The 26,837-nt window shown below is 38.2% G+C and overlaps 1 protein-coding gene across 2 annotated transcripts in view; it reads right to left on the reverse strand.

Annotated features, from left to right (window-relative positions):
- The window catches only part of LOC149932931 (toll-like receptor Tollo), a 113,912-nt gene that overhangs the window by 79,570 nt on the left and 7,505 nt on the right, over positions 1–26,837 (reverse strand). Inside the window, exon 1 of one of the 2 annotated variants that reach the window (XM_090155186.1) lies at positions 1,325–1,999. The exons of the other annotated variant lie outside the window; for it this stretch is intronic. The gene's annotated coding sequence lies outside the window, so the exon portion shown is untranslated. Of the gene's footprint in view, positions 1–1,324; positions 2,000–26,837 lie in introns of those variants that run through there. 2 annotated transcript variants of the gene reach the window in all.

The raw sequence follows: 26,837 nt of genomic DNA on the forward strand, positions 1-26,837 counted from the left end.
GACTTGTATAGAAAAATAATACAGGGTCGTTTTTTAAAAATATCGCGGTTGTAAAAAGTTCTCCAAAAAGCGCTTAAGACGCGTTATTAACGACTATAAACTTTTAAAAGCCATATATAGACTCCTTTTAATACCCCCCGACTAAACTATCACCAACTTGTCCGTGTACGAAATGGTCAGTAATAGGGTGAAGTTTGTACCGTCTTCAATAAGCTTTAACGCCTATGTGGCAAATAAAGCCGGGTAGCTCGGGCTTCCTCGCCAGGGTTTTAGAGGAACTGAAAACTTCGTATTGATCTTGCCGGGTGATTTACGAGTACAAGAATTTAGCGGAAAATTTCGCCATCAAAAGACTAATTTGCCTTTTTCCAATATTATAGGAAAGCCATAAATGTCGGCCACCCTGTAAGGCCGCTCCAGTTTCGTATAACAATCTTACTAGAAGGGTTTACCGAGTTCACCGCATTCCTCTACGCGAGCGGCAACATTTTTATACAAACACGGAATAACAACGTGAGAGATTTCAAACATACCCGCCAAAGCTTTCCAAGCGATTTTTTTTTATTTTACCTTAGCGCGTTCTTTTGCATTCAGTATTCACGCAATTTCGAATCTCCTAGTCTAAATGTAAACACTACCTAATAAATTATTAACGCAATGTTTCCAACCGAGTTCCTGACGATAAGAATTTCATCGCGCTTTCGATTCGAGAGAATAAAAGTTTAAATAAAAGTTTGTTTAGGAAGTTAAAACATTTCCCAATGTACGACAATAAATTTTCGTTTTATTTATAACAATGTCTAACGAATTCAAAGACTCGTAAATATTTTAAAAGAAAGGGAGGCAGACGGTTATTTAAGTATTGAAGCGTTTAGAAAAAACTAAAGAGGGTGGGGTTTTATATTGTTTTATCGGAAAGACACGTTTTGGAGTGTCCGCAATCCGCTTGTCCTCTAAGGAAGCCAATTAATAATTGAAAGGTTCTCTCCAGATGTACGAAGAGACTCTCGGAAACCGCCTCGGGCGCTTTAAAAAGATAGCGAAGGGTGTAGAAACGATAGACACTTCGTTAGCGACACTGACGAAACCTTGGATAGGCCTACGTAACCCCTTTAATACCTTTCTCGCCTTTCCAAGGTACACCCACGGCCATATTCGAAGCGGTTAAGAACAAACAACGCCTCCGCGCCGCTTTTGACTAGAATGTCAGTTGATCGCGGACAACGGCGTCTTAGTCGCCGGTGACTACGCCGCCAGAATTAGTTAAGCGGCTTAACGAGGCCGAATAACAATGTAAGGGATAAGAAGAGGGCGTTTAACTCACCGAGTTCAGACTTGACTTCTCGGATGTTAATCGACGGTCAGCCGCTAAAGTAATCCTTCGATTTTCTTCCTTTTCCTGACCCTTCTCTCTCTCGATTTCTTTTCTTCGGCCCGTCGCCAAAAGGAGTGAGTGTGTGCGGAAAAAAAGGACGCGAAAAGACTTCGCTTCGTTTAACCACAGACGTAGCCGCAAAGGCCCGACGATAAAGTAAAAGATCGCGAACGACACATTCTTGTAGTTCGCTGCCGACGAAGAAAATATCACGCCGGGAAAACCTTAAATAGATCGTCGCCTCCTATTATCTATGGCCCCCCCAATAAAATATTATAATTGGCGACGACTATCTTATACGAAAACAATTAAACGAAAATCACGACGCGGTTAAATCGTTCACTAGTAACGTCTCGACTTTGTCACCGTTAAACCGGGTTCTTGGTCCCCCGAAAATTATATCTCTATATTAAAGACGTTTTTCGCGTCGTCCGTACGAGTCAGGGGAGTCGAGCCGCCAAAAATGTAAAAACAACTCCGAATGTTTTGGCAAGGCGTCCGTCTCGATAATGTTCCTTTCGTCGAATGAAGTTTTTGCCGAGGGAGATAACCACTGACGTCTCCGAAATTCTCGGGGCAAAATTCACCAGCGCCGGAATCCGCTCGACTTCCGTTCGCGTCGAGAGCCGTCCTTCGACTGAGGAGGTTGCGACCGCTTCTAGGCCTACCGAACGCGTCTGAACGCCCCTACCAGAGAAACTGCGAGGAGGGGATGAGACGAGCGCGGGGGGACAATGTCGCGGGGAGGGGAGCGAGTCGGGTCTCGCCAAAATGCTATTAGAAAACTGGTGGGCCGCTCAAACTCCTCGTTCCCTCTTCTTTCACTCTCGTTGACGGCTCAAATGGATGGGATGTGTGCCGCCATCTAGGAAAATTACCGGGAAACTACTAAACTTTCACCCATAATACGCGACGCTACCAGGGATCGGGGAAAAAGCCTTCCGCGGCGGCCGAACGGGCTGAAACTTTCTCTCGGCGCTTTCGGTCTGTCCGGAAATTCCGTTGACGTCGGACAGAAATAGGTTATATATAGGGCTCCCTGAAATAAAAGATACGAGAAAAATTATTCCCCGTAATATAAAGAACAAAACGCGATAAACGTTCAATAAGAAGTGAGAGAGAGTCGGCCTCTCTCCCTTTTTACTTTAGCCGGATGAAAGGGTTCCATTTCCTCCACCAGACTACCCCCTCCCCCTCCCCCAACGTCTATCGAACTAATACACATCCAGCAGCCCCTACAATGCGAACTTTTCCTAAAAGGCTTTAGAGTCGGGCGACGGTCGGGGGGGGGGGGGACTCGCGCGAATTCCATTCCCTTTGAATAATTCCAAAGGAAATGAAAATCCAGAAACTTTGGAGGATAAAAACAAAAAAGTTAAAGAGGGAGAGGGGGGAATAGGTCAACCCGAGGTGGAGGGGAGCGGCTCTATGGGTTTCCGTAAGTATTATCCGAGGTATATAGTATAAGATCTTTTCTACGGAGCATAAATTACTTCTCGGAATGAGTCTTGAAACACACAAGCGCGTTGGGCGGAAAAACTACGGTGAGATACGGGCGCGCGTAACGGGGCCTCGCCGGGCAATGAGTAGCCCGGAATGAATGGCGAGAAAGAAAAGAGAGGGAGGAGGAATAGGACCCGAGCGCTTTGGCTAGGGAAGACTAAAAGCCCCTTGTGGGAAACTTCCCAGCCAAGTTAGCTTCTTCCCTTTTTTCGTTTCCGCCATTTTGGGGGCCTTTTTCCCGTTACAGACGCGAATCTTGTATCGCAATATATAACGGCAAATCGTGGAAACACATCAGAAACAATTTTTGTCCGATACGAGGAAGAGAAAGGTAGCCCCATTCTATTACAATCAGCCCGTGTACGCTCGATAGCTTCGACGAGGGCCGGACGCGGGTAAAGTTTGTACGACGCTTAAGGTAACTCCTACGCGGTGGTAATAGTTCTCTTTTACACGGAGGTTCGACTATTTTTTGTTCCAGTCCTTTTCTACTCTCGTAAGCAGTGACGATGGCTATACCGATGATTGATTATATAAAGGATGGGAGGCGCGGGTGGGTGACACCCTCCGCACCATCCGTGTTCAGAAATTCATCCTTACTTTTCTCTTCGCTCACTCTCTCTTATAGTCGAAACTTTTTCGCCCTCTTCTTATGTACGAGGAAAAAACGTATTCCTGGGTTAGGCTCCCCCCTACTAGCGGGGGTAGTATAGTACGAATAGGAATACCCATCTATATATAATGACATTGTCTTCCAGTATATTGTAGGTTAGCCAGACACGGGAAAGCCATTTCCCTGTCTTACAAGTTACCGTATAAAGGAGAAAATTCGCCGGAATAAAATACACGTATACGAGAATAAAGACTTAGTATATAACGAAGAAAAAGGCAAAGCGGTTTTTTATATTCTAGTTTACTTTCTTTTTCATTTCCATTGTAGTATAGACACCTATATCTTAGTTTTTTATTCGAATAGATATAAATTTAGAGAATCTGGAATTATTTTTACATTTAATTTTTTATTGCGAAAAATATTACTTATTATTCAACAACATCTGTAAAATTATAGTTCACATTTCATAGTTACTTTGGTTGGAAAGTCTTCGGAAGAAATTTGCGGAACAGCACCAGAGCCCCAACTCAGGGCCGCGCTGAAACCATTGGGCCCCGGGCCAAATTATATCATCATTGACCATTCTAACTAAACTTTTCAAAAGGGGTAGATGGTGAAGAGCCAGGCGATGGTCCCTATCAAACTGGGTCCTAAAAAAGCACGCCTGAATGCCCTTTTGCGCTGGGCCCCCGGGGAATTGGCCCCTCTGTCCCATTCTCTGTACAGTCTTTCCCCAACTAATATACTAAAATAAGTAAAATAACTAGAAATTTCGAGATAAATCCAATGAAATTATGAAATTAAAGTACTTTGGAAAATTTGCATCGGGGGAGGCTTTAAATAATGGCGGTGCATCTTTCAAATTAAGACGAATATAAAGCGCTAATATAATGGGCGAACGTGCCTCAGAGTCTCTGAGACGGTGGCAACTAGATTCATTTCCACCTTTTAATTGAACTAAGAACGGCAGCGGCTGGTTGGGCTTAGGGCGAAAACGTGAGACCATTGTTCCGCCGGTTTCGGCGCTGTTTAAATAAAAGATGATACCCCCCCACGTAATCCCCCTTTCATCCTTCTATCTTTCTACTCTAATGACAGCGGACTTTACATTTCTTTAATTGGCGTTGAAAGTTCACGCCGTCATTTGAACGACACGAAAATTCATTTTGATTTAATAAGAGAACTCCGCCAAATCGAAACTCTCTCTCGTTGTATCCGGCGAATCAACAATTAACGGCGAATGGGCTTAAGCCCTTCCTTTACCCTTTTCGGTACTGTCAAACGAACTAGGCGGTATCCACTCTATATATCAATCTTTTGTTATACGTTGTAGCCTTTATACAAGATGTAGGTACTTCGAATCTGGGTTAATACGAAGAGGAGGAAAACAAAGATGTCTTTTCATAATAAATCGTTGGTGCTAGTTGATGCGTGATATCAGAATGGGAAAGATAACAAAAAAAAACACAAGCCCGTTTGTCGTTTCCGGTAGAGAAAGAAACGCAGCCGTTACGTCAGTCTGCGTAACTTACACCAGTTACTTAAGTCCCGTTTCACTCGTTTCACCCATTTTCATACGCGTACCTAAAAAACGGACGATTCGCGATACCATCGATAAAATGCAAAACGGTTAAGGGTTTTATTTCAAAATGTTGACTCAACTTTAAGGGACGAATTCAAAAAAATACCGGTTTTTATCACGTATATACGCGTTATATTTTCTATTCGGAGCAACCGAGTTAAAAATCTCCAAACGAGATTGATCGCTTCATTTTAAACAATATTTATTACTATTATTATATAAAAAAAAAGATTAGGTTTGTGGGGGCGTATAAAATAAATAAAAATGAGTTCCTACTGGCGGGCTTCACCCTAAGCCGCGGCGTTTCTCGCGCGGGACACTTTTACAGGGGCGTCTCAGCCTTGAACTTTATATCGGTTCGTTTAAAGGCGACCCATTTTCCGCGCGCGGCTAATTTGACCAATAAGCGTCGCTTTAAACTTTCTGGGGAAGAGGTCTATAAAGAATATATAAGTGATCAAATTATGATCGATTTCCTCGCCACGTAATTCTGACAAACTATAGCCGATAAAAATACCATTCCATCGACGCGTGACCAACATTTTAATGTCTCCCTTTGTACTTCTTTCAATGGACGGGAAAATATCTCGATTTTCGAGGACGAAGAAAAAGATAGAGACCATCATCTTATTCCAAGTGTATTTTTTACGCCCTTTATATTCTCTTGTGGGAATCTCGAATAAGTCGTCATATGGAAAAGAAGCGAAAAAACCGCTTCATGAGTGTACGCTTCGCGAATGCTTTTAGCAGCCTCATACACCCAAAATCCATCAGATTTTTTTGACCGGGGTTGGAGACCCTTTACGGAGTACGGTCCTCGGCTCTTCCTCGCTCAATTGTCGCATACAACGTTTAATACTTATCGCTTAAAGGTCGACGTTACCTCGTACTAGAGGTCGGGGACGGTTAATCATTATCCATGATTAAATTGATTTTTTTGCGGGGGAAAAAAATGTAAACAAAGAAATTTACCGGTTAATATTTCGGAAAATGATTAAAAAACATGTATTATTCGGAAAATTTGAGCTTTTTATCGAAAAGAACGTCGATTTTCCGATTAATTTTACAAATTTATCAAACAATTAATCGGATAATGCAGAAATATAAATTACTTGATCAAAACGTTTTAAGAACTATAAGGTCACCTTATTATATTCAATGAAAAAAATTGATTTATCTTTAGAACAATAAATTTGACGGAAAAACATTCACCGTTTCCTTTCTAAGTTATTTTTCAATTCCATAATTATTTTAATTACCCGTTTTCCGAGCGGAAGCCGCACGACCTCGCAAACGACTCTTCTTTCCAAACCAACTTTTAAAAAGTTTTCCCATTTAAAAAATAGGGGTTTAAAGGTTTTTGGGATGATCCAGGAAAGAATATTTTTCAAATATTTTTTCATTAACTTTTACCCTTACACATTTAACCCGCATTAGCTAATATTTCCAAAAGTTTAAACGAAAGACTCTCGTTTTTTTATTGGAAGTTACGAAACAATTTGACGTTATTGAATTTTCTTTAATCATTAGAAACAAGCCTATATAGGCCCTAGAGAAGGGTAAGATATTTTTTAAATTGAAAAAGTTATTTGTAGGGTGTGAAAGGAATTTTGTAAAAATTTTAATTACGAAATTTATTCTTCATCCGTAATATTGGTTTAAAAAAATCGACCTTTAGCGGCACCCTTAACTTAAGGTCGAAAAAATCTATTAATTCGGAAAACAACAGGTGTGTGACCTCGACATGAATGTCGGCTGGTGCGCCATCGGAAAGAGCGTGGATATAAGAAGAGGTCCTTGGTAAAGGAGCCCCCACAGCGGCTTATATAAGACAGAGAAAAATAGGAGGAGGCTACCGATTGGGATTCACATCACGTTCTCGGCCGAGAGTGCAAGATGGAAGTTTTTCTAGATGCCCCTTTTCTTTTTTCGAGGAGGAGAGGTGCACGGGGGACGGAGGAGGGCTGCAAATAAACCGCGCAAATTTGTTTCTACTCTTTTTTTCCGCTAGAAGATATATTCATTTCTGGGGCCGTTTGATATCGTAGCATCCAGAGTAACCTGGCAGCGTTGACGGAGAGGAATACCTTAGTGACCGAGGTAAATATTTATAGGCTAACTTCACCGCCAAACTTATAAACTGCTGGAATCCGGACAGAAGCTTTATCGCGGTGACGCGTGTCGTCATTTTATAGCGCCAATTCCTAGCAGGGTTGCCGGTATGGCTTAGTCGTAACCCAAATTGGCTATATTTAGGGAGAGGATTAGCTTAATGTATGGAGATTACTAATACACCGATTCCAAACTTACAAAGAGATATCCCGAGGTATTTCTCCCCGATTTCTTTCAAACTCGGGGGTAGACCTTCATATATACTTGAAAGCTCCTAAAGGGAAAAGTTTCAATGGCCATTCGTTTTGCCATGGCAACCAAAAAATGTTTTTCACAACTCAAATTTAAACTTTCTGTACGTAAAATAGCATGGGCAAATCACGGTTTGACATTTTCAAAATATTGAAAAATCAAAATTTTGGCAGAACAATTGGGTAAAATTGATAAAATTGGATAAAATCGATAAAATTGCGTAAAATCGATAAAATTGGATAAAATCGATAAAATTGGGTAAAATCGATAAAAATGGGTAAAATCAATTAAATACAATCCGTGATTTTCCCATGCTATTTTACGTAGAGAAAGTTTAAATTTGAGTTGTGAAAAACATATTTGGTTGCCATGGCAAACGAATGGCCATTGAAACTTTTCCCTTTAGGAGCTTTCAAGGTATACGAAGGTTGGAAAAAAAATCGTGGAGAAACATCTCGGGATGTGTCCTTGTTAGTGTTACAAGGATATTTTTACATCAATTAAGTCAGTTTTAATTAATACCACGCCAAACCCTAAAATATTAAAATTTCATTAGTATTATTTTATTTTTCCCAATCGGGTGGAATTAGGAAATTCAGCACACCAAAACGTCCAGGGAAACCGGCAGTTCGGCAAATCGAAGCGTAATTTATGACTATTGCGGCAAACGATATAATAGTCTCGTGTCGCGCTAAGTTATTCCGACAGCAGATGGCCAAGCGGTGAAAAGCGCCCCCTCTCCCGCCCCCTCTGCCGGTTCGCAATCTTGTCGGAGGCCGGTCGTGTTCGCTCACTATCTCACTTGGCGAAATTATTGTCCTTTTATTGCCGCTAGCCAAAACCAGAGAGAGAGAGAGAGAATACAACATCACCTTGTTAAGTCCGAAATTATTCTACTCTATAATTTTATACATTTCCAGGGATTTTTCGTTATCTCTGCTTTTATATAAAAATCTAATAGTTATTAGATAAGAGAGACGGCAGATGGCATCAGCGCAGCGACGTCTGTACGTTCTTTTCAACGTCTTTTCATTAAAAGTCGAAAACAAAAGGGTTTCGCCCCCCCCCCCCTCCGGACGAATCGTCATTAAAGAACGGAGACCGAAGCGAAGGAAGAAGTTAGGCGCTTAATTGAAGCCAGAACGATACAGACTTTACCAGCCGACGTCTCTTCGGCTAACTGTCACGTAACGCGAAGGGGGTCGAAGTTACGGAATAAAATAGCCCCCGGGGAGATTGAAAAGGGTTACCGGAGATACGAGAGGGAGAAGAGAGACCCCCGTCACCACGCGCCCCCTTTAAATTTCCGTCAGCGCTGGTTTTGTAATTGTTTTCATCCGTGAAACAGATGACAGACTTTCGGCGTCCCTCCCCGCCCCTCCTTTCTCCTCTTTTGATTCGGGTATAATGAAAGTACTAAAAAGAGATTTGTCCGGACACTAATGGAAAAATAGATAAGATAGTTTAATTGCTACGTTCGAGAAAAAACCGAAGAGGATGATAGTGAAAAACAGCCGCTTAAAAAGATTACAAAATTGTTTTGTTTTTTTCATTCGATTCCATTTAAACTGGAGCCTTGGGGCAACCTTGTCTTACATCTGTACAATGGACGGAATTCACATAAATGCTCATTTTAAATACGTCTCCACCCCAATCGCCATTCTCTACTTTTGCCATATGTCTAATTGACGATTGTTTCGCGGTTTCTTCGCCGCTACCTTTATCATTCATTGGGGATAAAGGTTTCTTGTGGCTTTTTCGATTGGGGCGCCACCTTGTGGCTTTTTTTTCTCACTTTAGATATAGTATTTTAGGGAGGACAATTTCTAGTATATAGATAAGGTACCCTCTACGAACAGTGTATATTGCAATATATCGCAATATTAAGGTTTAAAAATTCAATCTTTAATTTTATTTTGATTTTATTTCATTGAACAAACAATCATCTCACGTTCTCTTGTTTTGAACCCTCCCTCTCCCCAGTCATTAGGAATTCATTTCTGTTACGAAAGGGATTTGTTATATTGTAAATTTATAAATATTCATGCATTCATACCTCGGTCCTCCCGGCCAAAGTCACCGAAAAACAAGGAAAACCCCAAAATATTTACACGTTAATATTTTTTAAATAAACCCTCGGATAGAGGGGAACAACGATTATGGAAATATATAGATTACAATCAAAATAAATAAATTTACTGCAAATATAAAACTGATAATTGCTATAATTACACAGTGCAAAGGGTACTGATTTTTTCACTCGTATAATCTTTGTACACCTGATTACTGTTTTTCACTCTTTTAATCTTTTTACACCAGATTACTGTTTTTTTCACTCGTATGATCTTTTTACACCTGATTACTGGTTTTTTCACTCGTATGATCATTTTACACCTGATTACTGGTTTTTTCACTCGTAAAATCTTTGTACACCAGATTACTGTTTTTTTAACTCGTATAATCTTTGTACACCTGATTACTGTTCCTTCACTCTTTTTATCTTTTTACACCAGATTACTGGTTTTTTCACTCGTAAAATCTTTGTACACCAGATTACTGTTTTTTTAACTTGTATAATCTCTGTACACCTGATTACTGTTCTTTTCACTCGTATAATCTTTTTACACTTGATTACTGTTTTTTTCACTCTTTGAATCTTTGTACACCAGATTACTTTGTACACCTGATTACTGTTTTTTTTTCACTCATATGATCTTTTTACACCTGATTACTGTTTTTTTCACTCGTATAATCTTTGTACACCTGATTACTGATTTTTTTTCACTCGTATAATCTTTGTACACCTGACTACTGTTTTTTTCACTCGTATAATATTTTTACACCTGATTACTGTTTTTTTCACTCGTATAATCTTTGTACACCTGATTACTGTTTCTTCACTGGTTTAATCTTTGTACATCTGATTACTGTTTTTTCACTCGTTTAATCTTTGTACACCTGATTACTGTTTTTTCGCTGGTTTCTTTGTACACTCCATTACTGTTTTTTTCACTGGTTTAATCTTTGTACACCATATTACTGTTTTTTTAACTCGTATAATCTTTGTACACCTGATTACTGTTTTTTTTTCACTCATATGATTTTTTTACACCTGATTACTGGTTTTTTCACTCGTATAATCTTTGTACACCTGATTACTGGTTTTTTTCACTTGTGTAATCTTTGTACACCTCATTACTGTTTTATCACTCGTATCATCTTTTTACACCTGATTACTGTTTTTCACTCGTATAATCTTTGTACACCTGATTACTGTTTTTTCACTCGTATAATCTTTGTACACCTGATAACAGTTTTTTCACTCGTATAATCTTTGTATACCTGATTACGGTTTTTTCACTGGTTTAATCTTTGTACACCTGATTACTGTTTTTCACTCGTATAATCTTTGTACACCTGCTTACGCTTTTTTAACTGTATAATCTTTGTACACCTGATTACTGTTTTTTCATTGGTTTAATCTTTGTACATCTGATTACTGTTTTTTCACTCGTTTAATCTTTGTACACCTGATTACTGTTTTTTCACTGGTTTCTTTGTACACCTCATTACTGTTTTTTTCACTGGTTTAACCTTTGTACACCTGATTACTGTTTTTTTCACTGGTTTAATCTTTGTAAACCTGATTACTGTTTTTTCACTCGTAAAATCTTTGTACACCTGATTACTGGGTTTTTTTTCACTCGTATAATCTTTGTGTACCTGATTACTGTTTTGCGAAAATCATTCGTTGATTTTTCTCACAATTTATCGTGATTAGCTACGATTTGTACACCTTATTATTTTAGCACTTTGAAAGGAAAAATTATAGGTTGATTCTGAAAGTCAATGGATACAATTTTCCCCTAATCTATTCGTCTGTTCCATCGTCTTCTCGCCCAACACTTCCGAGCTTAAGGGAAGACGGCGTTATGAGGTAGGGGTTAGCGAGTCTACACAAGATGGGGCCACCCGCTGACTTACGGACTCGATCTATCGTAACGCAATTATCAATAGGGATTTGGGTTCCAAAATTATCACGACGTTATGTATGGAAGGCCCCTATTTGCATTTTTTACAAATCCCAACTATAAATAAAATAAAAATAAGTACTTCTGTACCGATACCGAAATGGTTTTAGCACATTATCGCTTGATCATCTTGTTCGCTGGCTTTAGGGTATAGGTAAAAGTAAATTAGGACGTACACCTTTTTTTTCCTCATTCCCTTTTTCCATTTTCTAAAAATTATATTTGAAAAGAAACTCCCCTGGCTAAATTAAACTAAGGAGAAAAAAGTGTAATTTGGGCTACACGCGCGCGCGGCCATATATACCACACACGATAACTTTTTTTTTTCAATTTTTAAACAGAATGAAAAGAAAAAAAAATTGGTGAAAAATTCTATATTTTTGGCTCCCCCCTCATTTTTTAGAATGGAAAGAAAGGCGGTTAAAAAAAGAAGATTTTTAAGAAGAAATATTCATTATTCGCGCGAGCTTTTAAGGAAGATTTATCGCCGCGGAGTTTCGTTTTAGGGGTTCGCAAATTGGTAAAAATGCATTTTGAACAGTCCCTAATAAGACGGCCCGTATATTGCGGTCGCGATAAAGAATTTAGGAGAGAAAAGGCTTCGTTTCCAGCTTCATTACTATATCCCGGCAACAGCCTACCGAAAAAGAGGCGCAGCTTCCGAATATAGCCCGTCCCATTCTCACGGATGCCCCCTTCCTTTTAACTCTTTCAACAAAATTTAAAAGAAGCCAGTAGCTGAGAATTTAACGAATTCCTGACGACTCATACACGACGCTACGTTTAGTGGTCGGTTGAGTTTATAGTTAAAAAGAGGGTGAAGTTTACGCCTCGGATTATTGCGCGTTTTAAACGAGCAATACGGGGGAATAAGATAACAAAAGCGGCGAAAGAATACCACCAAAAAGATAGAAGGAGCGTTTTTCAGACAACAATGTCTCCTTTCGTTCTATACCCTTTTTTCGAAAGCGAGTTTTCTCATAGACGTATTTATCTTCTTCTTTCACTGATTTACTATTCTTCATATTTTGCAGCCAAGGCTTTTAGCGACCTCGCAAATTTGCTTTAAAAATTCCCCTTAAAGTCGCCATACGTTACCTCTCTCTCTTTCTCAAGGTAATATCTCTACTAATGATCGTCTACTTGGGCGAGCCGCGATGGAATGTACACCTAGAGGAAATAATCTTGTAAATTTCTAAGCACGATAATGTAAACAAATACGGAAGAATATCATTATGTAATGGTTTTTGAAACCGTCAGTATACCCTCCAGTATATACTTTTGTTTATGGAATAAACTTGTTAAGGAAATTAAATTAAATTATTTTAATTCCGATGATTTATGATTTATACGCGGGTTCTATTTTATTCGCCTAAAGTTTGGTTTAACCCTTTATAATTTGCAAGTTCATCATTGTAGTGACATTGAAACCAGTGGTGTAGCTTTCTTATTATGAGGATCGTTTTTTCCTAGAGTTGTTAATTTTCCGGAAAAATTAAATGCGGAAAAATTTCCGGAAAAATTAAATGCGGAAAAATTTCCAGAAAATTTTCCGAATTGCTGATTATTTTCCGCAAATCAGAAAAATAAAAAATTGAAACACATTTATTTTTCATGGTATTTATTCTAGACTAGTCCAAAGGTTTAGTTTTACTTTTGGACTCGACAAAATGAGGCGAAAATGCCGCGAAATTTAAATTTGTGAACAATATTAGGCTAATCATGGAATGAAAACCTTTTTGTTCTTTTTTTCGGAAAACTACGGAAAATATTCGGAAAAAGGCCTCGGTAATTTTCCGACTTACAACTCTGTAATTTTTCCAGATTATTTTGGGGCTAATTATTCTTTTGGGGGCACGCCCGCAATGCAGGATCTGCTGGCCCGTTTTCCACCCCTGGTACAACCTCGGCAGTGGTAATATACAGGGTGTTTCAAAAGGTTATACAAACATTTTAAGGAGTTGTAGAGGGTGAGTTGAGAAGTATGCCTGTTTTTCCCCATTTTCCTACGATGAGTTAAAAGAGCGCCCGAGAACTTCAAAGTGTGGCCTACTAGCCCCTGGAAGTAGGCTGCAACAAGCATCAGTGACTTTAAATACTGTTTAAGTTTACTTTTTTACGCTGGTTACCTCGATTTGTGTACAAAGTCCTTTTTTACCTATCACACGAACCCAAACCTTAATGTTCGCGATTCCCTGCTGCTTGGTTTTGCGTTTGTTGCAACCTACTTCCAGGGGCTAGTAGGCCGCACTCTGGCGCTCTTTTAACTCATCGTAGGAAACTGTGGAAAAAAAAAGGCATACTTCTCAAGTCACCCCTAAAACTCCTTCAAACCTTTGTATAACTTTTTGAAACACGCTGTATATATTTTATATAGTAGTAAGGGGGATGACAAGATCGGTACTTTTCAGTCTTTCTATTTATTTGCTCTTTTAAGATGTATAGTAGTACGCGGTTCTGTATTACCACGATAGGCTATTTCCTTTTTATAAACGAGATGTAACCTCGGACTCAACAATCCCGGAGAAGCTAGTATCGTCGTACTGTACAAAAATTACGACTCGTGAGTCCCTCGTAAAGTTTCTTGGTCCACGAATATTCCTTTAGGAAAGGTTTTAAGCCTACTTATGTATAGAACAAAATTAACAATAAGGCAATACTGTACGTGATTGTACTTTACCATCGATCCATTTTTGCATTGACAACTCGAAAATCTTTGGAACACGCGCGTTCCATTAGGATTTCTAAATTGGAAGGAACTGAAAACAGTGCAATAAAATCTCTCGCTCATATCTCGGTATGGTCGTAGAGTATCGTGATTTACGGCCAATTTCGCGAGAAAATGGCACCGAATAATTTTTCAACCGCCGCCCCCACCCGTCCGAGTCCTAGCGGCCAACTAACGAATTAGCGTGTAAAACCTTTGAACTCCGTAGCGGTACGCCTGTGTGGCATTTATTATTGAAAAACCCCCGTCATGGCGATGCTCGGAGGAACGCCGCGGGATGTATAGAAGGGCTCTATCCTCGGAAAGTGTGTCGCTTCTCTTCCGCGCCAGGAAAATGGATGGATTTATAGGTTCCATGGCCGAGGCCGTTCCAGGGTGCGTCACTACTTTATAATTGGTCGCAGCCATCACGCTGTATTTCTCCGCTATTTGGAGGGCCATAAAAGTCGAGATTTCTGACTGTTATATTATTTGCCGGGTGATTTTTTAAGGGGTCTTATCGTAGCGGGAGGCACCGCTGTTGCCGGCTCGTAAAAGATTGCCATAAAGCCCCTATCGCTTCATCGACCCCTATTCACCATTTAGCCGCATCTTCTAGCTGGATGCCAGCTAACTCTTTCGCGAAAATTCTCTTTAAGAAGAAACTTGATATTTCACCCCACCAATTTCGTCAAACGTTTACGTTTTTATCGCCAAATTTTAAGTGGAAAATAAAAATACACTATTTGCAAAAGTTAGTCCTTGTAACCACCATTTTTCAATATCTAAAACTGCCCCGCGGGTTGCTAGGAAGACCATCAATAAATATTTTATTTTTTCAAATTCTATTATTCGGGTCTAAAGAGATGTCATTTCAAAAAAGGCAGATTCCAATTTGCAGATGCCTGTCCGTTTCCTCTCGCGAAAGCCATAAATAACGAACCACACGCGGAATCTCTCTCCCTTTCATTCGTAAGTGGCAACACTCGGGTACGAGTCTTCGCTTTATCCAAAAAAAGCGCGCGGCTGAGCAAACGGTATCTGCCTTTTTTTGCGCGAGTGGTAACAATAAAGTAATTTACAAAATACTTCTATCGAAAAAACCTCAGTGACGCAACAATGCTTGTAAAAATGGCTCCATTTAAGGCGGGAAAGGAGCCCATCAACCGTACGTGAGACGCCGGCACCCAAAAACTAAAAAAAAAATAGAGTCGGAAGAACCGCTTTAAAAGCGTCGAAGAAAAGAGGGGGAGAGCGGGCCCATTTCGCCGGAGAGAGAAAGAAGAAGGAATAGCTAAAAGGCCAAAGTACGCGGAGTCGTAAAAGTTGACACTTTTCCGTCATTTTTAAAACTCTTCGGAGTCACCTGGCACACGGGTGACGAGGCGGTAGCCTTTCGCACTAAAAAGGTTCGCCTCGAGGGTGGTAGGCCAAACTTCGACGCTTTCCCGCTAGAAACGAGTCGACATTTAGCCGAGTTGGGGGTCCGATAGATGGCTCCCGAAGATGTTGAACCGCTGAGAAGGTCAATTGCTTTATGGGGGCCATAAAATTCCCGTATATATCGGCGAATCCCGCGTATACTACGCGGTGAGAGGTTCGTCAGTTCGACGGCGGTGGCAAAGTGGCCTCCAGGCTCCGACTAAAAATATATATATTTCTCTCGGTGGCGCGAAGAAGCTCGACTCGGCCGAGCAGAGCCCGATCATCATTCAAGAAAGCGCCATTAAATTGACCCGTGGAAGCTCGAGCCATTTTTCCCCCGCTCGCCCGCGCTTGTTTGTTTAGGATCCTTCCAAAGTTTTGAAAAAACGCGAGCTCCGTCCCACGCTAACTCCGCCGGCGTCTCCTATATTCAGTTTTATGATTGCTCTAGCGGCGCGTACTCGAAAGGCCCGCCGTCTTCATTCTTGATGGAGGCGCGAGTTCGCGAGCATTTATCAAAAATGCAAAAAAGGACCACTTTGACAAATGGAGGAAATTGTTGAAAATCGCCGGTACGAAAGGAACAGGATTCCGCGCTCTCTCCTCGCTGGCTGGCTTTATTAGATTTACGAAGAGAACCCTATTTTCATCAGTTATACCCCCCCCCTCACCCCGGGTAAACAAAAGAAAAGCTGCCGTTTGCTTCTTATCGGAACCCTCTCCGTCTTCGCTTCAATTTCCCGATCTATAAACAACGTTATTACCGCGATATTGGGACTTTCTCGAGGACATTAATTAAAGCGCGCATTCGAGATGACAAAAGCCACGAACGATACATTAACTATTTAATTTAGATTTATTGGTTACATAAACTTACGAAATCCATTTTAATTTACCCTTATCGGCTAAATAAGCTTACGAATTTCCTACTTAATTTACACTTTTCCGCTAAATAAACTTACGAATTTCCTATTTTATATATACTTATTAGCTAATTAAAATTCAAAATTTCCTACTTCATTTACACTTTTTGGCTAAATAAATTTACGAATTTCCTACTTAATTTACACTTTTCCGCTAAATAAACTTACGAATTTCCTATTTTATATATATTTATTAGCTAATTAAAATTCAAAATTTCCTACTTCATTTACACTTTTTGGCTAAATAAATTTACGAATTTCCTACTTAATTTACACTTTTCCGCTAAATAAACTTACGAATTTCCTATTTTATATATATTTATTAGCTAATTAAAATTCAAAATTTCCTACTTCATTTACACTTTTTGGCTAAATAAATTTACGAATTTCCTACTTAATTTACACTTTTCCGCTAAATAAACTTACGAATTTCCTATTTTATATATACTTATTAGCTAATTAAAATTCAAAATTTCCTACTTCATTTACACTTTTTGGCTAAATAAATTTACGAATTTCCTACTTAATTTACACTTTTCCGCTAAATAAACTTACGAATTTCCTATTTTATATATATTTATTAGCTAATTAAAATTCAAAATTTCCTACTTCATTTACACTTTTTGGCTAAATAAGCTTACGAATTTCCTACTTAATTTACACTTTTCCGCTAAATAAACTTACGAATTTCCTATTTTATATATACTTATTAGCTAATTAAAATTCAAAATTTCCTACTTCATTTACACTTTTTGGCTAAATAAATTTACGAATTTCCTACTTAATTTACACTTTTCCGCTAAATAAACTTACGAATTTCCTATTTTATATATATTTATTAGCTAATTAAAATTCAAAATTTCCTACTTCATTTACACTTTTTGGCTAAATAAATTTACGAATTTCCTACTTAATTTACACTTTTCCGCTAAATAAACTTACGAATTTCCTATTTTATATATATTTATTAGCTAATTAAAATTCAAAATTTCCTACTTCATTTACACTTTTTGGCTAAATAAATTTACGAATTTCCTACTTAATTTACACTTTTCCGCTAAATAAACTTACGAATTTCCTATTTTATATATACTTATTAGCTAATTAAAATTCAAAATTTCCTACTTCATTTACACTTTTTGGCTAAATAAATTTACGAATTTCCTACTTAATTTACACTTTTCCGCTAAATAAACTTACGAATTTCCTATTTTATATATATTTATTAGCTAATTAAAATTCAAAATTTCCTACTTCATTTACACTTTTTGGCTAAATAAATTTACGAATTTCCTACTTAATTTACACTTTTCCGCTAAATAAACTTACGAATTTCCTATTTTATATATATTTATTAGCTAATTAAAATTCAAAATTTCCTACTTCATTTACACTTTTTGGCTAAATAAATTTACGAATTTCCTACTTAATTTACACTTTTCCGCTAAATAAACTTACGAATTTCCTATTTTATATATATTTATTAGCTAATTAAAATTCAAAATTTCCTACTTCATTTACACTTTTTGGCTAAATAAATTTACGAATTTCCTACTTAATTTACACTTTTCCGCTAAATAAACTTACGAATTTCCTATTTTATATATATTTATTAGCTAATTAAAATTCAAAATTTCCTACTTCATTTACACTTTTTGGCTAAATAAATTTACGAATTTCCTACTTAATTTACACTTTTCCGCTAAATAAACTTACGAATTTCCTATTTTATATATATTTATTAGCTAATTAAAATTCAAAATTTCCTACTTCATTTACACTTTTTGGCTAAATAAATTTACGAATTTCCTACTTAATTTACACTTTTCCGCTAAATAAACTTACGAATTTCCTATTTTATATATATTTATTAGCTAATTAAAATTCAAAATTTCCTACTTCATTTACACTTTTTGGCTAAATAAATTTACGAATTTCCTACTTAATTTACACTTTTCCGCTAAATAAACTTACGAATTTCCTATTTTATATATATTTATTAGCTAATTAAAATTCAAAATTTCCTACTTCATTTACACTTTTTGGCTAAATAAATTTACGAATTTCCTACTTAATTTACACTTTTCCGCTAAATAAACTTACGAATTTCCTATTTTATATATATTTATTAGCTAATTAAAATTCAAAATTTCATATTTAATTTATACTTATTGGCTAAATAAATTCATGAATTTCCTATTTAATTTACACTTTTTGGCTATATCAACTAACGAATTTCCTTCTTAATTTAAACTTTTTGGCTAAATAAAATTACGAAGTCCACATTTAATTTATACTTCTTGGCTAAATAAAATTACGAATTTCCTTCTTAATTTAAAGTTTTTGGCTATATCAACTAACGAATTTCCTACTTAATTTATACTTTTTGGTTAAATAAACTTACTAATTTCCTTCGTAAAATTGCTGTAAATTTAGCATTGCAATAAACTGATATGGGAATAAATTATTCCAATCTAATCCTTTTTGCTTTTCTTTTTTATTATAAATGCGGGATTCTGAAATTTCCTGATAAGCTTAAATGAGATTTCCTCCGACGATGGTCGGGTTGTAACGGCAGGGAAAGGATGAGAGATGGCAGCGATGACGCGCCGAGGAAGAGAAGGACGAAGAGCGGAAAAATGTAATCTCGCCATTCAATAAAACCATAACCGACGCGATATGAAAATTTAACTTTCGACCGAAAGTCAGTATGGATTAACTATAACTTATCGCGCATAAATTACTCCAAAAGCCGAGAGGGAGATCTTCTGGCGGGTCCGAAGAGACATTCGACGCGTATGTAAAAATCGAAAAACGGGGAATGAAGAAAAAGGAACAAAACACGTATATACTGGAAGTTACAGGGAGGGGGGGGGGAGAAGTAAGCTAGAGACGGGCAAGCCGAAGAGAAAAGACTGGAGCGTAGACTCGTCCCTTGGTAGAGAGACATTGATGACAAATCGCTCTTTAGCTTCTCCCCCAGCATCTTCCATCCGCGCGTTCCCGCAGTCCCTATTGATTCATCCGCATCAATTCTCTCCTCTCCCTCAGCTGATTTCTTCTTCCCTTCGGCTGGAGGCTGAAGCCGAGATAAGCGATTTGCAGACGCGAGAGAGAGACGCGCCCCAGCCTCTCCTCCGCCACTCAACATTTGACTGTAGTGTAGGGAGAAAAGAAGCCCGGGATGAGGATGGGGATGGGGAACGAAGATGAGAATGGAGGACGGGGGATTGACAAAAGGGGGGTGGACTCTCAAATTCCGTCGCCCAGGCCTGACGATGCCCTTCTTCCTTTTGACATTAGCCAAACTGGCACAATCCCGTAATTACACTGTACATTTGGTAATCTCAATAATGTAGAATTCTATACGCGTGACTGCCGCTGTCTTTTTTCGTTCCTATTTATATAGTCGATTCCGGACGTAGTCGACAATTCCTTTTTAAGGCGGGGGAGGGGGTTCAGTCCACGCCGTCGCGACGCTTTGATTAAACCGTCAACCGGTCGTCGAAAAAAGAAATTCGATTTTTGTAAAAGGAGGAGCGTCAACTCGTGTTCCCTCGTTACGGGGGATGGTTGTGTTAAACAATGTAGGTTAGAAAATACACGACAAGTGTCGATTAAACCGAGCCCCCGCTCTCTGTTCAAAACTACCGATAAATAAGAAGCTCTACCCAAACCACGTCGTCAATTTACAACGCTATTTCTATCGCTGGAAATTGGCGAATTTCTTTTTCGGATTCTTACAAATTCTTTGGCAAAGAATATCCACCGCTTCCCCAAACGTTGACGAAAAGTAGGTCAAAGCGCCTGTAAAAGTGTTTTAGCCGCATGCGCGCCGAGTACGTGACGGAAGTAAGCACCCAGCAAGGTTGATTATGTTTGGGAAAAATGGTTCCTTTCTTTTCTCCCCAACACGGAACATTATTTGGTTCCTATATATATATATATATATATATACGGAATGAACCGCGTAACGTAGGTTGTTAGTATTCCAAAAACGTTGATATTATAAAATATTCATGGGTGAATTTTTTTTTTCCACGTACGCTTTTACAGTCACGGGGTTCTGCCATGGTATTTCAACGGGGCTAGAAGGACTATTTGTAGGGCTCCGATACAAAAAAAAACCACTCGCACACCGGTATCAAATTTAACCCGATCAAAAATAAACAAAACGTAAAAGGGAAAACGTACATGATGGCTCTGAATAGAGAATGTCCCTGGTCTCGTCTTTCCGACGTCTATTCCAACGACGCGAACTTTCAAAAGGAAAAAGATCGAGTAAAAACGCGAATCTGGATAAAAGAAAACCTAATATTTCGTATACGCCCAAAAAAACGCGAGGCGAGCTTTACGCTTGTCCCCTGGAAATTTGTTACAGCATCGAACGAGAGCATCGATTGTTTGAACCCCTCGAGGGCGGGAGGGGGGTGTGGAGGGGTGGGGAACGCTTCTCGGCGCACGCTGTCCAAGTGGCTCGTTTTGCCAGTCAGACTCGTTGACAAATTTGTCTCTGATTCCCTTTAAATAAGGAGCGCTCCGGCCTCCCCAATCGGAATATCGTCAGGCGACCCCGAGAATCGTAATTAGAAAGAAACTCCTCGACATTTTTCCCATTCAACGGCGGAGGGGGGGGGACTGGACACTCGAGGGTGGCCCACTCTGCCCACTCTGCCCACTCTGCTGGCCGCGCTTTCTCTTCCGAGTCTCTGGTCGAGCGCCATCCCCGCCTATTTTTCCATTCTAATTTATGGGTGTTTAATCTTAAAGGCTTTTAGCGATTCCCGATTTTCTAGATGGCCATTCTGTCTTCGGAGAAAATTAGACCGTGGATAGTACGATTAGAAGACTGTATCGAATAAGGCAGGGTGAAGGTACAGTTTGCCGTTAACTGCGCCCATTGTCTCGACTACTAATCTCGGATAGGAAAAGACGTTGGATTTAATAGTATCGGCTCCCTGATTTCCACATTTCTTCGTACATATACGCGCGGTTAAACGAGACTTTCTTGAAGGGGTGGTGACTTTTAATAGTCGGTTGCATCTAGTGACCGTTTTCGAACAATGACAGAATTCGGTCAGTTCGTCTTCTAAAAAAGGGAATTTGACATTTTAGCAAGACTTCAATTCGGCTCCGTAACTTCGACCCCCCATTTTTTCGAATCTGGAGCAAAACAAAGCGAATTTAATTATCTATTTAATTTTTGTTTTATAATAAGTGGGGGGCATATTGTAAACTTAGCCCCCCAATTAAAATGTTAATAAGTAGTTAATGGAGACGGAGCAAAATAGTTACGACAGGGAGCGTAATAGAGCAAAATGGGAGCAAAATGAAGGAATAAGTAAATTTCGATTAAGAGGTTTGGAGGGGCCAAGTTAACGGATCCCTTCAATTCATCTTTTTTACACACGCGATATCTTCCACACTAATGAAAATAATGTAGTAAGTCGGAAAATGACCAAGGCCTTTTTTCCAGAAAATTTTCCGTATTTTTCCAAAAAATAAAAGTTTAAATTCCATGATTAGTCTAATATATTATTTGCCAATTTAAATAAAGCGGCATTTTCGCCTCATTTTTTTTAATCTAAAAGTAAAACTAAACTTCTAGACTAGTTTAAACTGATTAACAATGTAACACTATTAATATTTTGTAGTATATTTACTGATATTAGACATTTTATATCGATAAAAAGTTAAAAACATTAAGAACCCTTAAAAAGTAATTTATGTTTAAATTTTTTATTCTTCCGATTTGCGGAAGATTTTCCACAATAGGTCGGTTTACAGTTTTTTCAACGCAGAGTTTGCTTTACAGGAGTAAGCAAAAACTCGGATTTTTTTAGCTTCTTTCAATCGAGAGATGGCGCCCATAGTTCCTAAATTGTAGCGAAAACGTACTAGTGGAGCCATCTCAAGAACTTCTGAAATTAAAAACAAAATCCAAACATCGCCCTGCCCCTGTGACTTACTACCCAGTTATACATCAGTAAACCCACCTATTAGGAAAATTTTCCGGAAAATGTTTTGGAAATTTTTCCGCATTTTAATTTTTCAGGAAAATTAACAACACTAAACGAAAACAATAAGAAGTAAAAACACAAGGGAATGAAAAAAAAATTGGTAAAAAAATATTTATTAAATCGCTACATATATAGGAGGTATCCAATTTTCTCGGCGCAGATAACGAAACACGGCTAGGGTCGTCTTCATTTTAATATAAGTTGGCTTCCTTGGAACGGGACGACACGCGAGCCCAGTGGGAAAGGCAACCCTACGGGGACGCAATCTATATCTATAAGATTTCTTTTACCTTTTGGTGTACGAAGAAAGCTCGACCTGAAAGGGAAATTCTAATATCCCGGTGTATACGGTAATCGTTGGAAATTATCGATCCCTTCACCGCAGTCGACGCTCTATAATCATTCTGGTTTCGCGGGGGAGTCCTCAACCGGGCTTGTAAGGGGGGAGAGGTCACGACCCCGACCGCGTGTTTTCTACACTTTAAACTTAGGCACGTCGATTGCAACTGTACGGCGTTATTTCCCAAAAAAGGAGCTCACCAGATAAGAGTACAGGGGGTTTCTTTTCTCAGATTTCAACGTTCAATCAGAGACATCTCCCGGAGAAAATTGGTTTCTTTTCGTCAGCTGTACACGAATATAAATGTTTTATCACAGCATTGACCGTGGTTTTTTCTTTCAAAAATATATTCCTGTTGAATGATAATTATATTACAAACACAATTCAAAATCATATAGCAATAAATGAAATAATTTAATTAAATTTAGATTATCTAAATTTTAATTGAGTTGATTTATCTTAATTTTAATTGAGTTGCCTTAATTTTAATCGAGTTACTTTAATTTTTAATCGAGTTACCTTAATTTTAATTGAGTTGAATTATCTTAATTTTAAATGAGTGGAGTTATTTTAATCTTAATTGAGTTGAGATATCTTAATATTAATTGAGTTGAGTTATCTTAATTTTAATTGAGTTGCCTTAATTTTAATCGAGTTACTTTAATTTTTAATCGAGTTACTTTAATTTTAATTGAGTTGAGTTATCTTAATTTTAAATGAGTGGAGTTATTTTAATCTTAATTGAGTTGAGATATCTTAATATTAATTGAGTTGAGTTATCTTAATTTTAATTGAGTTGCCTTAATTTTAATCGAGTTACTTTAATTTTTAATCGAGTTACTTTAATTTTAATTGAGTTGAGTTATCTTAATTTTAAATGAGTGGAGTTATTTTAATCTTAATTGAGTTGAGATATCTTAATATTAATTGAGTTGAGTTATCTTAATTTTAATTGAGTTGCCTTAATTTTAATCGAGTTACTTTAATTTTTAATCGAGTTACTTTAATTTTTAATCGAGTTACTTTAATTTTAATTGAGTTGAGTTATCTTAATTTTAAATGAGTGGAGTTATTTTAATCTTAATTGAGTTGAGATATCTTAATATTAATTGAGTTGAGTTATCTTAATTTTAATTGAGTTGCCTTAATTTTAATCGAGTTACTTTAATTTTTAATCGAGTTACTTTAATTTTAATTGAGTTGAGTTATCTTAATTTTAAATGAGTGGAGTTATCTTAATTTTAAATGAGTGGAGTTATCTTAATTTTAAATGAGTGGAGTTATCTTAATTTTAAATGAGTGGAGTTATCTTAATCTTAATTGAGTTGACATATCTTATTGTTAATTGAGTCGAGTTATCTTAATGTTAATTGAGTCGAGTTATCTTAATGTTAATTGAGTTGACTTATCTTATATTTTAATATAATTACTGATAAAACCGACGTATCGATCGTATTAAGGAAAAATATATTATTCGCTTAAAAATCAATCAATTAAGAAATTATAAATCCGACTTAAATAACAATAATGGATTTATTGGATCTTTTTAAATTAAAGAAATTGATAAGCTCGCGATTGAGACCTCCGCTCAATAAGGATGATACGTACAATACCACTCACCCTGTGTGTACTCCGCCGGAAAATCGTGCGCGGGGCTTATAGGCGAAGAAGAGGGTTTATGGCGAAGGGGGGGGGGGGATAGGAATCACGCGAAGCTCGTGAGTCACGAAGGGGCGGTTCGTTGCAGTCTTCTTCCGCGTGATCGACATCACGCTGACTGACTGTATAGGCGGCATAAGGCATAAAACGCTCATTCGGCGAGCGAACCACCGTGGAGAAAATGAAAATCCGAGTCTCTTTTATTTTCATTTGTAAAAAGGGGGCTCTTTCCCGATCGTATTTGCATTATTTGCAATTATGATTATTTCAAGCCTCCCCATAAAAACCATCTACGGTTTTTTCAAAAGACATAAAAAAGGACTTTGTTGATCTGTTTAAGAGATACGCGAACACGGATGAAGTATTGTTGTTAAAGTAAAGCCATTGTTTATACGAGCCTTATCCCCCCCTCCCCCCCCCCCCGATAAAAAACGTAATTTTTGAAAGTGAAATCGCCTCTTTAGTTTATGTTTGATAAGAGGCTTTATATAATAATAATAATATTCTACGTAGACTTTTCGGACCAAAACACGGGCGAGCCTTTGGTTGTGGAATACGTAATGATCCGGTTCGAACGAAACACGGGGAAGACTTTATGCAAATTTTACCGCGGTGAATTGAGACTGAGAGAGATGAAAATATTTCGCCACTTTTCCTTTCCCAATATGGATTTTTCTACCCAAATAAATAGAGCGGAAATTTTGGATACTAAATTATTCGTTGTTTCCTGACGTTTGCCAGAAACCAAACATTATACGGAACGAAACAAAAATAAACCAAGGAATGCGGCGTAGACCCGGGCGAGGGACCCAATGCCGTTTTAAGGCACAGGCGAGCGAGGCAATTGCCTTGGGGCCCGCACCACAAACATTTAATAAAAAATGGTTTTTCATACTACTAGATCCACGATTGAGTGTGAATTTTACCAATTGATTCTACGAGTAAAGTCTGCATAAAAACCACGTTAAAAACAAGGCATTCTTACAATGTTTTGTTTTTTGTCACTTGTACTATACAATTTGATATTTGAGTGGTTGCAACTCTGGTAGGAAGGGCCCACAGTGGCCCACACCGCAAGTCTGCCTTGGGGCCCAAATTTGGTTAAAACGGCCCGGGAGGGACCTGTAGCGTTATCGGAAAAACATTCGCGTAATAAATAAACTGTATAAAAAGTAAGCTTTAGACCTGCAACAGATAAGATAAAAAATGACGCTGAATGTAAACATACCAAGCTTACTTCCTTCCTTAATATTTTAATATTGACCAGAGTGTTTTGTGCAGTCGACGAATAAACATTATCTAGCTCTACTCAGTGCCTAGTCATTACGTCGAACTAAGCTCAGTTAACTGGTTAAGCTAGAAACAATACAGGACCCGAACCCTTTGCCTTTGGCTCAAGCCAGGTAGATTGCTAAACGACATTGTGGGCAACGAAATAAACAAAGAAATATAGTCTTCAAGTAAACGTACTAAAATATATACGTACAATGTTGTTGTCCATAATAACAGCAATCTCCCTTGAAAGTAAAAATAAATAAATAAAACAAAAAAGGTTTTAGAGAAGGGGGTTAATTACGTGGCGGTCCAACACCTCTTGGCTCGTATACCAGTAATTTAAAACAAAGAAAAAACCTTATCCAGTAGCTCCACTTCCCGCAAGCGCCACAACAAAGTTCTAATTTGTTATGATATTAAAATACCGATCTTAATAAGAAAAGAAGCAACGTCTTCGAAAAAGGATTCTCCTCTCGCCATCCTGTCAGAGCGGAGAATTGGAAATGCTTGGCATTCTAAAACTCTTATCCCTACTAACACTGTTAAGATAGCGTAGCCACCGACTTTCCCCCCGTAGAAACTTTACTTAATCCCAGCCCTCGAGCGAACTGACAACTAAACCGAGCCGATATAATCCTGATTACAGGTATCCAGCCAAAGGGCCCGAAGGATGATAAAAAAGAGGAGAGGTATAAGCGCGAAGGAATGGTTACGATATCGTAGGCCATCCATATTTCTTCTGGCTCCGAACAATAGGGTCGAGACACAAATGTCGCGCGTTCGGTCGCGCAATTCGAATCATTCCGACAATGCCTATATAGAAATGGTTGCTTTTTTCACCACCGAAAGAGGGCGCCTTTAACTTGTTAGTGGCGAAGGTAATGGCCGTTCGCTGTTCCCCTTTGCCACATTGGGACCAAACGAACTAAACAAGTTGATTACGTTGTTTTAGTTCCTCTCATCACGTCGGTTTGTTTATAGAGCGTGTATACCGTACGTAGCGCGCAACGGCAACGCTAA

The sequence above is a fragment of the Leiobunum rupestre genome, chromosome 8, assembly GCF_980474605.1.
Source record: "Leiobunum rupestre chromosome 8, qqLeiRupe1.1.hap1, whole genome shotgun sequence".
Classification (NCBI taxonomy): Eukaryota; Metazoa; Arthropoda; class Arachnida; order Opiliones; family Sclerosomatidae; genus Leiobunum; species Leiobunum rupestre.